The sequence below is a fragment of the Chamaea fasciata genome, unplaced genomic scaffold (assembly GCF_029207755.1).
Source record: "Chamaea fasciata isolate MVZ Bird 193981 ecotype frontalis unplaced genomic scaffold, bChaFas1.0.hap1 SCAF_3, whole genome shotgun sequence".
Lineage (NCBI taxonomy): Eukaryota > Metazoa > Chordata > Aves > Passeriformes > Sylviidae > Chamaea > Chamaea fasciata.
The window spans coordinates 110,058,720-110,074,140 of NW_027094088.1; the positions used below are offsets into that span (position 1 = coordinate 110,058,720).

The following is a 15,421-nucleotide window of genomic DNA, read 5'->3' on the forward strand; positions in this document are numbered from 1 at the left end:
TGTACATTGCATTTGTCTTTCTATATGCACAGTAGTAATATTTTGGTTCAAAGCCCCCCACCTAATCTTCCTCTTCATCTGGAGAAAAGGGAGCTGAGGGAAGACCTTATTGGTCTCGACAAATACCCGAAATAAAGTAGTACTCAGGTAGGTCTCAGTCTCTTCTCCCAGGTAATGAGTGACAGGAAGGGAGGAAATGGCTTCCAGTTGCACCAGGGGAGATTTAGATCAGATATTTAGAAAACTTGCATCATGGAAAGTGTTGTAAACATTGGAACAGGCTGCCCAGGGACATGGGGAAAATAACTTGTGGAAGTGTCCCTTGAGGACATGGTTTAGAGGTGAACATGGAGGTGCTGGTTGGACTTGATCTTAAAGGTCTTTTCCAAATTTAACAATTCCATGATTCTGCCATCCAAACTCTTAGACTGGGCATGTGATGGCAGGAAGATGATCCCATTACTGCTATCACCCAGAGCTATCTAGTTTTCACATGTAGGGTTGGTTTTATGGGGTTTTTTTGTTTGTTGTTTTTTTTTTTTTGTTTGTTTGTTTTTGTTTTGTTTGGTTTTTTTTTTAATTAATTAATGTATTTAACACAAACGTTAATGAACCACTCTGGGCCATCATTAGGGTCAGATAAATTAAGGGGTTTTCAAAGCACTGAACCTTTGCCAATTAACATGCAGCGTGAAGCCAGTAATAAAACTACACAGAAAATTAGGAATGGCCGGTAGAGAGAGCATGTTAGTGGAACTGGATGCTCTGTGAATAAACTGCTGGAAATATGCCAAGATATTATCTCCTTATTATCTCCTCAGATCAAATTTGGATCTGAGAAACAAGTGGGAAAACTGTCCCTTGAAAATTGACTATGATGTGAAAATAAAAATGAAATATGGGCAAAAAGATAAAAATCTTGCACAATGAGCTATGAACAGGTGTATGAGGAAAACAGCTTAAAAATGATGATTTTTGAATAACATTAAAAGTTTATGTTTCTCCCCCTTTATTCTTATCAATTAAAACAAAAACCAGAAATCCTGTGTGGCAAAACCACTTTTGAAATCTGCACTGGGGAAATATGCTTGTGGTGGCAGCAACCCTTTTGAGTGAAAAAAAAAAAAAATCTGTCACGGCTGATTAACAAGCCAAGTACACTGTGGCAGCAGAAGAAGCTTTTGTGGACCAACTCTCTTACTTTTGTAGCAAAATGAATTGAGAGCTGCCATTGGCCTTTGCCTACTTTCATTGTTACCATACAATTAGTTTTCAACTCCATCTAATCTGCCTTTCACTGAACCCCTGAACAAAAGCCCAGCTTTGCACAGGTCTCTAACTTTAGACATAGAAGTCAGGTGTAAATACAGAAAGGTTGGTTAGAGCAATTCCATTGTCTCTAGAGGAAGCTTAGTTGAATTAAACACTTAAATCTTAAGTAGAAAGGGACAAAACCCACACTTAACTTACCTTCAGTTAAAATTAAATGAGAGGAACTTCTAATCACCACTAGTTCAGCTCAGGACTGAAATTGCTGCCATTGAAGAAAGAGTTGCACCAACCTTATCTGTTGTCCATCCTGTCCTCCAGTTTTTCAGGTTCAATTCATCCACCAGGCTGGACAGCGTTTCCAATTACAGTCAGTTTGCTGGTGTTACAGCCTCTTCCAGATTCTGCACTGTTATTAACCTGCTGGGTTGACTCGATGTTGTTGTCTTGAGAAAAAAAAAATAATCAGAGCACCTCAGAAATTGCCACTGTATAAACAAGCAAGAATAAGCACAGGAAGAATATTCCTCTTGGAAACCAACAGGCTCATAGAAAGACTACACCAGTGGGAAACCAAGCAGTCAAACATGAAGTAATATAGTGTATTAGTTGGTTGGGTTTTTTGCAGTTTTGGGTTTTGTTCATTAGTGCATCTAAACAGATTGATCTCTGGTCCTGAGACCAACTCTCACAGCATGGTCACACCTGTACAATTAAACTTCAGCTGGAAACCAGACAGGGAACTGATCCTTAGACGGCTGTAAAGGTGTTTCCACCACATAACCAAGGAAGAGGTAAGTTCCCTGACATGTGATGTGTTCTGCAAAACACACAGGCAGCAGGGCCAGATGATCTATGTGCTCTTCCAGCTATTTCAATCAGCAAAACCAATATTTGGGGGAGTGAATATAATTTGGTCTTTATATATTAGTACGTTACAGCTCTGTGCTTTTTCTTTTCTTTCTTTTTTTTTTTTTTTTTTTTTTTTTGATCAATTGCCTGCCAAAGATCAAGCTGCATCTCATTCATTACTCATTCAATTATGACAGAAGATGGATTTTGACTTTTCAAACTCAGCTGCTGTTAGTAACTTCTGGGTGGCCTTTCTCAGGAATCTGTAACCTCAGCTTTCATAAGCAGCTTCTGGCCACTTAGCTGCTTCTTTTGAGTAGTTGATTATGTTTCTCTACATGAAATGTTCCTATCAGTCACTTCTGACACACAGATTATCTTGAACTTTATGAAAAGTGCAGTAAAGACAGCCTGCCCTCAGGAAGGTCATTAAAAACATTCCAAAAAATATCTGCACATAATTCAGATCAGACAAATGTGCTGCAGCAACTATCAACAAGGACCATGTGGGGAGAGACACAAAGATGAAGCCAAAGCCTGAAGAAGTCAATCACAAATTAGCTTTTGGAGTGAGGTACATTTTTCACTTCATGATGTTGAAATAAGTGTTACAGAATTGTGATGTAGATCTCCTGCAGCTCCTCTGTCATATCTGTCAGCCCCATATTTCAGAGGGAGTCTTGTCAGGATCAGAGGAAACCTCAGTGACGTGAACATTCCCAGCCTTCAATGTGAAAGGCTGCATTGACTGTAGATACTGAATGACCCCGGGATCAAAGTAAAAGCCACACCTCGTAGACAAAATAAACAGCTATAGTATTCAAATTATAATAATGTGTATCAATGAAGATAATCTGAGTAAAATAATAATAATAGTAATATAATATAATAAATAAAATATACTATACATAGTATACTGGTTTATTATTATTATTATTATTATTATTATTATTATTATTATTATTATTATTATTATTATGACTGCCTTTTTATATCCCAAAATGCTAAAGCTTTCTTCTAATGTCAGTGGCACTCTTATAATTCTTGGGATGACAAACAAAAGTCTGATTCACTGAATAATATTTAAAGATGATTAGATAAAGTGTGTCTATTATTTACCATGGAGAACAATGTCCTCTAAATATCAGTTCAAAGAGAATCTTCTAGTTTCCTCCTTTCACCTAGTTACAGAATAGCCCAAAAGAGTGATAATTCCTTTTATTTTCCAATATCACGCTACAATCTTGATTTCTGGTACTCAAATACCTTGGGGCTATCTTAATGACCCTGTTCAGCCTTTACTTGAGTCAATAACAAAATCCCCTTGGACTTCAATAGGGCCAGGATTAATTCCAGACATCTCTGTTTATTAGCAATATTTTTTCCCCTTATTCTGTGGAGCTTCTTGTATTCCTCACAAAAGCAATACAACGTGGCTTTTCCCCTTGAAAAGAGGTGGTTGCATCCAGACTGCACGAGAAGGAAGATCTCTGATATTGGTGCTACCCCTTTTTCCTCATGCTTGCGAGACTGTCAGTTAATCCAAGCCAAAACTTTTCCAGGAGCTCTTCTAGCATTAGAAGAGTATGGGAGGTCAGAAGAGAGGGCAGAGCAATGCTCAAGATACCTTCTGTTTTATTATTCCTTTGTGACTCCCCAGAATCCTCATTCTCAAAAATGGCAATGACAACACAGATGGATTCTCTTTATCCCTGAAACCCAGGGGTTGGCTGTTCCCAAACATCTCCACTAAAACCTAAACTAAACTAAAACTAAAAACTTGTCCCACAACCACTATGTATGTCCACTACACAGCTGAACAACTCGGTCTGCCTCTGGGAGGAAGACACACAGGCCCATATATAATTACTGATCTGATTTTAATGTGTATATTATCTGTATATATTTAGAAGTGTGTGTCATGCACACAAGGGTTTTATTTTGTTCCCTGCATTTCAGTTTCTGCTCTGCAGAGAATCTGTCAGACCATTATCAGCAATTGTTCTCATTTCCCCCTGTTGAGGGGACAATGTGGCACAAGGAGTGGAAATGTTTTGGCCTTTTTCAGGGGATTTTTGGTTTTCTTACATTTAACACAGGGGATGTTTTTCTGTATTCCATCTAAAATCATGGAAAGCCACTATTTCCAGGTGTGTGAAATTTCAAGGATGAGAAAAAAAGGGAGAGGGAAGATTTTAATAGCAGGGATCAGTCTAGTGCAATAATCAAACCAGAGCAGCAGGTCCTGTAACCTCTCACAGCAATTATTAACTAGTGCCTCAAAAGAAGAAAAAAAGGCTATGGATAAAAACAAAGGAATAATTTCATCTGTGGTTGCACAATGTCTTACAGTATGACAACTTGGAGAGTTTTCAAAGAAATGATCAGCTGTCTGGAAAAATAAATATTTCTTTTTTTATAACTTGGTGAAGCATAGAAGCTAATTTGTTGCTAAAATTTTCAAAATATGAACAGAAAAATCCACATAATTAGATACTTCTCAGTCTGGCATCAGTTTTGTTCCCACTAATGAATTATCTCACTGAGGACTCAATTATTAAAAAAATTAAAGGAGAATAATGTAATTAACACTGATCAATATGAGTTTACAGAAAATGAATTTTGTCAAATAAACTTGTTTTTCTTCCTTTTAATGAGATGACAAAATGATCAAGTTCTAGAGCACATTTAACTTGCAACCATAAGGATGTTGACTACAAATATAACAATCCATCAAAATTCTAAATTACATAAATGGATATAAATCTATCTATTTGATCCAGAAATGGATGAAAAAGAGAGAATAATGATTAAACATGTAAATTCCTAAAAGAGTTTAAGGTTTCAGTTCCTGCCCTGATAACAATTTATATTCTCATTGATGAGAATAAATAATGTCATTGATGATAATGTTTGTAATTTGACTGAGAGATTGCAAGAAAAACTGGTTAAGGGGAAAAATGTACCATGGTTTGGATTATTCTAAAAGCTGCATGTCAGTAATCAACTTATTAAAAGATGAAAAATGAATTTCTACATTTTAGAAGAAAATACATTTTTTTTTTTCCCCCTAATGAAATGGTGGAGTCTGCGCTGGAAAGCAGCAAATCTGAAAGGGAATTTTTGGTCGCAGGGGTTGATCCACCAAGCATGAACTTGAACTTGAGGGCAGAAGCCCAAGTGTCTTGTGTGTGACTAAACAAAATTATATAATGTACTCATTCATAAAGGTCATGCTGCATCTGTCACAGGTATGAAGCAACAGCACATGGAATATGAAGCTAATTTCTGATGCATCCCTTTCATAAAGCTGTTGGCAAACTGAATGAAGGGATGTGGCATCGCTGGTGTCACCAAAACATTGTCTGAACCTTTACAGAAAATACCTGGGCTTCTGGTGGACACCCAGTTGGATGTGAGCCAGCAATGTGTCCTTCACACCAGGGTGGTAAAGTGGTGTCCCGGGCTGCCTTGGAGGTGTTGGAAGCAGGAGGGAGGAGATCATTCCCCTCTGCTCAGCACTGGTTGAGCTCACAGCTTGACATGATCGGCGTACAGCCAGAATGTTTTCAGCTCCATAAAGGTGCATCACCTCCTGAGGGTTGCCAGCAGCCTCAGAAAATGGCTTATAAAAATAGTGAGATGGCATGATTGGAGGTGTTTGGAAAAGCAAAAGGTTTTAATTAAGGTGAAAATAAACGATACTGAACTAAAGAGAAAAGAGCCGTGCAAGGTGCAGGGAGGATCCTTACATCTGCTATCACACCCTATAAATGCCCTGAGAGTCTCTGTGCTCTCCTTTAAGTGTGCAACGATCTAGGAGGGGTTTTTGACATGCTGCCCTGTAGAAATAGCTACAGGTCTTGAGGTACAGGTCAAGGATCCAACAGGTGCCTTTGTCCTGGCATAAGGCTAATTCTGGTGACAAAAGCATCGAAGTTTCTGGTTCTTTGCCTTATAAGTGAAACAAAGAATGAAACCCAAATCATTTCCTAATATGGGAAGACCTGCTAAGGTGGGAGTGCATTGCTACAACAGCCACATCCAGTTCAAGGCTTCTCAGTGCCAGAGAGACATGGACAGACTGCAGACAGTCCAACAAAGGACCCCTAAGATGACTCAGGTTCTGGAGCATTGCTCATGGGGAAAGGCTGAGAAAGCTGTGACAGGTTAGCCTTGAGAAGAGAAGGATCAAGGGGAATTTTATCCATGTATCTATAAATCCCTGAAGGGAGAATGCAAAAGGAACAGGGCCAGGCTCCTCCCAATGGTGTCCAGTGAAAGGACCAGAGGTCAAGTGCCCCCACTGATACACAGGAGGTTCCTCTAAACAGCAGAAAGCACATTTTTATTGTGAAGATGGCCAAGCACAGGCACAGGTTGCCCAGGAAGGTTGTAGACTTCCCTTCCTGGAGATATTAGAATTCATCTAGATATGGTCCTGAGCACCAGGGCTGGGTGGCCCTGCTTGAGCAGGGTGAATGGACCAGATGGCCTCCAGAAGTCCCTTCCAACTTCAACCATTTTGGGATTCAAAACAAGCTTAATTTTTTCATCTTAACAGCAAAGTGATACAGGGAACTGCAAGAGTTAACAGATACACCCTATCAAAAGATTTTACTGTTCAAGGATTCAGTTTCAATAAATCCCTGAATGGAAAACAGATTTATATCTTTATCAGATGTAGTGTTTAAGAAAGGAACAATTTATTAAATTAGGCAAAGATTTTATGTCCATGGCCTTAAAAAGTGTAAACCAAGACAGTGTTATTATTAGTGCTTCTGCAGGAACATTGTGGCTCATCCAACAGTTGTTCCATGCAGTTTTTCTGGCCCATGTTCTGCATGAGTGACATTAACTGAGCAATTGCAGCTTTTGTTTCCACAGAGCTGTGATTGTTCCACGGTTCCTGGTCTATCTTGTGGCTATTTTCATGACTTGCACAAAATAGATTTGCTGCTCTACTTAAGACTAATTCCACATTCAGAGGATGCACAAATGGAAACCCCCAGGGAATGAGAGAAGCTGACCAAACAACAGCACCCTTCATCTGCACAAGAAATCCTGCATGGCATAAGGAATTTTGATACTAAAGGGAACTTTGCTGGATGTTGTTCTTGGTGCTGCAATACTGATCCCTTTTATTTTTTGTCAGCCAGGCATCTTCCTGATGTTCCTGCCTCTGGGATGTGATCAAGTGAATTTTTTCTTTTGATTAATTGTGTTCAAGGCCAGGCTGGACAAGGTTTGGAGCAATCTGCAGTGGTGAAAGGTGTTCCTGCCCATGGCAGGGGGTAGGAATGAGATGGTTTTTAGGGTCCCTCTCAACCCAAATTATTCTGAGATTCTATGATTGATGATGATTAACAACAAACAAGGTAAGTCAAAGTGGAGTTTCAGTAAAGAAATTGGTGTGTACTAGGCCATGCACACAAGAGCAATCCAAGCAGGGCTGGGAAAGGAAAGAATTCTCCTAAATTCCTGTCCCCCTCTCCACTACGCTGATCAAGGTCCCTTCATTTGTACGCCATATACTTTAAAGAGTATTTCTGGTTTATGTTTTCACTGAAGTTTTACAGATTCATCATTAACTTATAATTGACACTAGTTTACAAGAGAGGCTTTATCAAAAAAAAAGCAAAGACTGAAACAAGGTTGGTCATTCAGGGAACTCTGACACTGCTCTTGTGATTTCAGCATGTGAGAAAACTCAGTTTAAAGCCCTTGGAAAAAAAATGGGCCCAAAAAAAACTTGTGATTACCCTGCCAAAGAAAAAATTGACCATGATGAACCAAAGACCAATGTTGTCAAAATGGAACAGCAATTCTGAGAGCCATTTTTTTTAGGAAGCATTGCCATTATATCTTTAGGAAAGTATTCTGAAATTCCATAAACACATCTGTTTATCAAAGTGCAGATTTTCTTTTTTTCTTTTTCACTGTACGTTCTCTTCTGGTAGCCAAATCAAATAATTAGATGTTCATTTCAAAACTAGGAGTGGAAGAAAAGCTAAAATCTGAATTTTCAAATTTCTCATTTTGATAGTGGAGAGCAAAATGTTTAATTTCAGAACTGTTAAAAATGATTCATTTACACTTGCTCATTCTTATGCCTGTTAGGCAGAAAACATTGACTTTTATTGTGCTTCTGCATTTATAATATGAAAGAAATGATATACAATTACCTTAGTATCACAACTCTAAATTGCATGTTTATATTAATATTAATATAATGTTCTATCACTCGAATGAATATTGCATGGAAAGCAGTGAGGATGCAGTTAACCTAAATCAAACAAGTTTGTGCCTAATTTTTTAGGCTATGTCTGAATTATTTGCCATGACTTAACTAACACAGAGTCTTTACATCCATATTAATAAACTTTAAGTGACTGAATGGACCCTAAATCAAGGTGATCATGTTGATTCAGACTCCTGGGAATAATGTCTGGCCTTTCCTGCCCCCTAAACTGTGCCTGAAATTTCTGATATGAGCCCAAACCATGTCAGGATCTTGTTGAACTTCTGAGGAACAGGAAAACTGAGTAACCAGAAATGTTCCCTTGTCAGATTTTGGGGAGGGGAGGGGAGGGGAGGGGGAGGGGAGGGGAGGGGAGGGGAGGGGAGGGGGAGGGGAGGGGAGGGGGGGGGGAGGGGAGGGGAGGGGGGGGGAGGGGAGGGGAGGGGGGGGGAGGGGGAGGGGAGGGGAGGGGAGGGGAGGGGAGGGGAGGGGAGGGGAGGGGAGGGGAGGGGGGAGGGGAGGGGGAGGGGAGGGGAGGGGAGGGGAGGGAAGGGGAAGGGAAGGGAAGGGAAGGGAAGGGAAGGGAAGGGAAGGGAAGGAAGGGAAGGGAAGGGAAGGGAAGGAAGGGAAGGGAAGGGAAGGGAAGGAAGGGAAGGGAAGGGAAGGGAAGGGAAGGGAAGGGAAGGAGGGAAGGGAAGGAAGGGAAGGGAAGGGAAGGGAAGGGAAGGGAAGGGAAGGAAGGGAAGGGAAGGGGAAGGGAAGGGAAGGGAAGGGAAGGGAAGGGAGGGAAGGGAAGGGAAGGGAAGGGAAGGGAAGGGAAGGGAAGGAAGGGAAGGGAAGGGAAGGGAAGGGAAGGGAAGGGGAAGGAAGGAAGGGAAGGGAAGAGAAGAGAAGAGAAGAGAAGAGAGAGAAGAGAAGAGAAGAGAAGAGAAGAGAAGAGAAGAGAAGAGAAGAGAAGAGAAGAGAGAAGAGAAGAGAAGAGAAGAGAAGAGAAGAGAAGAGAAGAGAAGAGAAGAGAAGAGAAGAGAAGAGAAGAGAAGAGAAGAGAAGAGACCCCCTCTATTACTTGTGCTGAAGGCTACAGTTCAGTATGTTCAGCACAAAGTGAAGGGAGAATCCCGAGAATGGTGTAACTCCAGATACATTATGAGCAATTCTGGGAGCCTGAAATGCATTTCCCCTATAGATGCAGTTTGCTGACTTTGCTATGTCTTCTTTCATGTACCCAGGATTTTTTTCTCTCCCTAAAGCATTGCCTGTGGTCATATTTTCTGAGTGCCTACTGCGAGAAAGCAAGTTGAGAGAGTGGAAAAATTAAAAAACAAGGTGGCTGGGAGTCATACTGGAGGAAAAAAAAAGTTGTATTCTCAAAACAGATAATGGGCCGGGTCTTATTTTTTCTTCTCTCCCCTTCAAACTGATTAACTCTCTCCTACCATGAAATTTAAATATATAATTTGCTCTACTGTCTATATCCTAAAATGGAAAAATTGTATTTCCTCACATAAATATGATAATTTTTTTGCTAAATCACATACAAACACTTTGTATCCACATAAGTATAGCTGAAATATATTAAACTAATAAAAATGGAATCTCCTACCTTCCTGACATTTAAAATACTCACTAAAACTAAGGCCTCCCTTTAATGGGTGCAGTTTGCCCATTCTTGATTTTGTGACTCTATTTGGGTATAGGGGGGTTGTTTGGGAATGGTAAAAAAATATAGAAATAAAAAGGATATGCTTTATTCAGATATACAAGCACATTTCAGTGATAGTCCATATCCCAGCTAAGAAAAATGAAACATAACCTGATATGACAGATGTCAAATTTTCAAGGAAACAAGTTCAGCACCTTTTCTGTGTGTTTTCTTTGGCTTCTAGGAGGAAGAAGATTTACAAAGGATTAATTCACTTTCAAAAAGTGGCATGTGGAGACGAAGGAGACCATGCAGCAGTGACAGCAGCTCTTGAGACTTCCTAGCCTCCCCTTTGTGTTCCAAGGGATAAATCATCCAGTGGTAGATTGTGCATAAAGTCTTCAGTTTAATGGTAATTCCATTTAATTTTGTATCACCCAACTTCTGCTTTCCCTGTCAGTCAGGGACTGCTCTGAGGTTGGCACTCAGTATTCCTGTTCAAAGAGGTTTTGGTCCTAAGACAAGGAAACACAGGGCAATGATATGGGCAATCCAAGCTCATCTAGTGGGGCAGTATGACCTGAGCAAGGCTTTGAGCTCCCTGTCTTAGGGAGGACAAGCACTTCTGCAGTTCACTCAACCTGAGCTGAGTACCCACATCAGACCAAAATAAAGATTAAAGGACAGTGGAATGAGAAATAAAAGGCCTGAAACATTCTTCATTCTTAACCTGAGAGATCTGATTGTTGTTTCAGCTCCAGAGGGTTTGGGATCTGTAGAAGAGTTCTGAAGAGGGGATGCCAAAGCTGCATCCCACCCATCCCACCCCACTATTTCCCACATAGTCTCAAGGCTGGGGTCCTTGTTGGCATTATGTACCTGAATTTCTTGGGGGGAAAAAACCCCAGGCAGAACAGAGGGATAAAACACATGGATTGCAAACAAAAATAATCTTACATACAAGAGTTCTCCTTGGTATAGTAATGCAGCAAACTCTTGAAGGGGCTCCATTTTCCAAGGAGCCCCACAGGCTGTATGAGGCTTCGTCTGGGGAGAAACTGGACATGACCCATCAATGTGAGGGTTCACCATCTGGGGTTCCTGACATCAAAAATTGGTCACTAAATGGGTGCCAGAGATAAGTGAGTGACGTTTGAGCTCATTTTTTATCACAATTAGACAAAATCAGTGTCTTCAGTCTTGGGCCTAAACTAAAAGAGGGTGCTGGAATGGTATAGAGTAGGGAAATGACGCTGGTGAAGAACGTAGAGAACCTGTCCTGTGAGGAATGACTGAGGGACCTGGGAGGTGTTAAATATGACAAACAGTTTGGACCTATCCATAAGGGTTCAACACATGTGGCTGAGCTTTCCTGCCTTGTTAAAAGCTGTTCTAGGTATCTTCCTTTCTGCTGGATTTGGTGATGCTCTTCCTTGAATAAAGCACTGGTGGGTTCAGGAAAACGTAAAATAATGGGGACAGGATTTTTAGCAGGGCCTACAATGACAGAGCTAGGGTTTTAAAACTGAAAACAGACAGATTAGGACTAGATATAATGAAGGAATTTTTCAATGAGGATGATGAAACACTGGCACAGGTTGCCCAAGAGGTGATGGATGCATTCAAGGTCAGGTTGGATGGGGCTTGGAGTAACCTGACATAGTTGAAGATGTCCCTGTACATGGTAGAGGTTTGGACTAGACGGCCTTTAAAGCCTCTCTCCAATTCAAATTATTCTATCCTCCTCCAACTGTATGATTCTATGAAAAACCCTGGTTATGTCTGGAGATGCAGCAGGAAACAAAGATTTACCAGCAAACATTATGGAAAGTTGGATTTTTAAGAGAAGAATCTTGGTATTATTCACAAAGAAAAGGTATAAAGTGCTCACCAAAGCAATGATTTTGTAAATCCGTTAGTAGGCTGGCAGTAAAAGTTGAGATACCTGCAATGCAAATTAAGAGTTTTATCATTAAATAAACGCTTTAAAAAATATACTGATTTCTGAAACACATGTTAGAACATACAGAAGAAAAATATCAGGAGAACAAAAGAGTTGGTTAGGAGGAAAAGGTACCAAACACGTTCAAAAAGCCTGGATTTTGCCAGAACTTGGAAATCTGCTTTTCCATGAGCTCAGCGAGCAGCAGAGGGGCGCTGGGATAAACGGATTTCTTTTAAACTCCAGCCAACAATACAGATTTGCTCGTAGTTGGATACTGAGGGAGACAGACTTTTATTTGTAGAGTTCCATGCTAGATTTAAAAGGCAGAACAGGATTTAAAGCCCATTTCTGAAACAGGGCCTTGATTAGGGGCAGGTAAAATTTAACAAACAAACAAACAAACAAACAAAAAAACAAACCCATGACAATAATTCTGGGAAAAAGCATATGAAATAAAGGCAACATAACTTATTGATTTTTTTTTTTCGAGTTCTCAACAAAGTAGCCATCCTGTTATTGTAGGTTGGCTCCCTTCCAGGGCTATGAACAGATACTGGGATAATTAGGATATTCAAATGAGTCCGTATTCTGACTATTCTACAGTGAGTAATACAGTATTGAATATGGGATGCAAAAGATTTATTCTGATTTTAAAATAGAGGTTCAAACACCGACGTCCTGTTAATCAAAAATCAATGTAAATAAGAACATGCAACTTTATCCTTAAGGAGGAAAAAATCATATCAGCATAATATCTAGCAGAGAAAATATTTGCGTGTTTGTAACTCCCAAATATGGACCTGGACCTCTTGGAGCAAGTACAGAGTAGAACACGAAGATGCTCTGAGGATTGGAGTAGGCAGGCTGAGAGAACTGCGGTTGTACATCCTGGAGAAGAGAAGACTCCAGGGAGGCCTTAAAGCCCCTTCCAGTGCCTAAAAGAGCTCCATTAGAGCTGGAGAGGGACTTGGAGGGACAGGACAAGGGAGAATGGCTTCAAACTGAAAGAAAGGAGAATTAGAGTGGATATTAGGAATAAATTCTTCCCTGTGAGGGTGGGGAGGTCCTGGCACAGGTTGCCCAGAGAAGCTGAGGCTGCCCCTGGATCCCTGGAAGTGTCCAAGGCCAGGCTGGACAGGGCTTGGAGCAACCTGGGACAGTGGAAGGTGTCCCTGCCCGTGGCAGGGGGGTCGGAATGAGTGCGGTCTTTCAGCTCGGTTCGAGGGAAGCCGCTCCTGCGGGGAGCGAGTCCCCATCAGAGGGCGCCGCTGCCCCGTCGAACGCGCTCCCAGCTCCGCATCCCGCGAGCGCCGGGAGCGGGGGCTTCCTCCGCCGGGGGCAGGGCTACAAATAAAGGTATCCTTAAAATAATAATAATAATTTTTAAAAACGACAACATTTTAACATGCCAGTCTGAGGCTGCAGTGCTCATGCAAAGCTGACCGCTGAGAAAAAAAATAAAATAATCGGTGTTTTCCTTGGGAGGGATTGGAAAAACGCGACGCGACGCAAACTGCCGGGAAACGACTGGCTTTCCCCTTTTTTCTTCTTCTTCTTTTTTTTTTTTTTTTTTTTTTTTTTTTTTTTTTTTTTTTTTTAGTTTTAGTTTTGAAAGTATGGGTTGTAGCGGTCAGTTTTCGGTGCGTGTGTCTCCTTTTGGAAACAGGGTTCGTTGCACGTTTGAAGGATAAATCGGTGCAAGTGTTGCTGCGTGGAATTTCTGAATTAGACCGGAGGCAGCTGCGGGGGTGACGGTGCAAAACAAGCGCAAAAATAACATGCGAAGAACCTTACTTTTCTAAATGGGAGCTTGTTCGTTTGTCATGTTTTGCGAATGCAAGAGAAATGTAATAGTAGTGGGGTTTAAAAGTCAGAATTTACTGTCTATACCAATATGTTAGCAGGGAGCCAGTGGACGTCAAATCTATTTTAGAGCCTTCTTTTTTTCACTCCCCTCCTCTCCCAACCCCCAGCTCGCAGAGCGTATTTAATTCAGGGTGCCACGGAATTGTGAAGCATTAGCAGTCACGAAACTCATTCACTCAGCCCTATGCCAGCCTTCACGACTCAAAGACTTTCACAAAAGTCAGGGCAAACTGTCGCTTTATGAGCTTGGTATTTTTCTAAGAGGGTCATTGAGATCTATAGTGCGTAAGGGCGGGTATCTACGCACGTCCCCATGCAAACAGATCACAACCTTCCTCCTTTTTCGGCATTTCTTACCCTATTTCCTCAGCTGAAATGATCAGTCCAACCCACCCAAAGATGTGCCCTTTTTCTGCTCCTCCTCAGTGCAGCACTGGCTGTGCTGAGCAAAAAAAACCTCGAATCTGCTTTAATAACTTCTAGCAAGACCGTTGACCAGCTCCTGCTGTAATATCTGGCCACTATTTGCCTCTTGCCTTTTGTGGGTTGAGGTTTTAGGAGAAAATGCACACTGTAAAATGGGGTGGGGTGGCAGGGTGGTGTAGAGGCTGAGGGAGAAGGGGATGAATTTATAAATTCTGCCTTAATTTGAGGCTGAAGCGAACAGAAAAAGCAAAGCCCACCCTTCCTACCAGCCAACCACACAGCAGCAAATGTGTCTCCTGATGAAGTTCTCCTCGTTTCCGAGATTATATATATATATAAAAGCATCTTTACCTGTAGGACCTTTGAAAGTACAAAGGACACTGTGCACTTTCCCATAGGATCCCGTGAAGAATAACAAAGATTTGTAGGAACTTTATAGGCAGAGCTTGAAATTCCCAGAGACAGGACCTTGAATTAAGAAACACCTTCTTTCTCTGTCTCTTTGCCTCTGTGCCTCATCTTTTTTCCCCATTTTTTTCCCCCTCCTGGTGCACCAGCCCACTGCAAAGCTCGATTGTTTCCTTTCAAAGTAAGAGATGGGCTCTGCTGCCTGTGTCGCCTCTTTGCCGTGCAACGTGTTAAAAAAATCGGACAATGCGAAGGAGGGTTTGCCTGGGGGGAAAAAAAAATAAAGGTTAAAACTGGTCTAACTCCTCCTCTCCCCTTTCAAAGCGAGGGCTACCCGGGAAATGCACAAACCCAACTCTTTTTTTAATCGTTTTCTGAAGGTAGCAAACGTAATTTAAATGTGCACAGAAGGGTTAGCTAAACTCCTTTATTTTTTTCCCTTTATTTTTTCCCCGTATAAAGTATTTCTAAGTTATAAAATATACAGTCCAAGCCTGAAGTCTAAGCCTTTCCAGTGGAAATCATTGATCTAAATTTACTCCTTTTAGATTTGCTTGAATGTGCTTTGATGAGACGCTGTTTTGGTGTTTAACTGCATATGAGAGGATAATTTCTGGACATGTAAATAAAAGCATATTGCATGTGGGGAAAAGCATCATATCTCGTTGCAAATGATGAATCACAGTGCAGAGGCAACTTATCCTTTATTCTATCATAGGGAGGATAAAAAAATATTAATTTGATATCATCTATCTATCTATCTATCTATCTA

General features: G+C 41.0%; 1 long non-coding RNA gene across 1 annotated transcript; it reads right to left on the reverse strand.

Annotated features, from left to right (window-relative positions):
• Positions 1 to 1,577: 1,577 nt before the first annotated feature.
• LOC136287388 (uncharacterized) lies at positions 1,578 to 14,855 on the reverse strand. Its single transcript, XR_010720146.1, has 3 exons — positions 14,593 to 14,855; positions 11,896 to 11,949; positions 1,578 to 1,715 (listed from the first exon to the last, which is right to left on the reverse strand). It is a non-coding gene; the product is annotated as an uncharacterized lncRNA (long non-coding RNA).
• Positions 14,856 to 15,421: the final 566 nt, after the last annotated feature.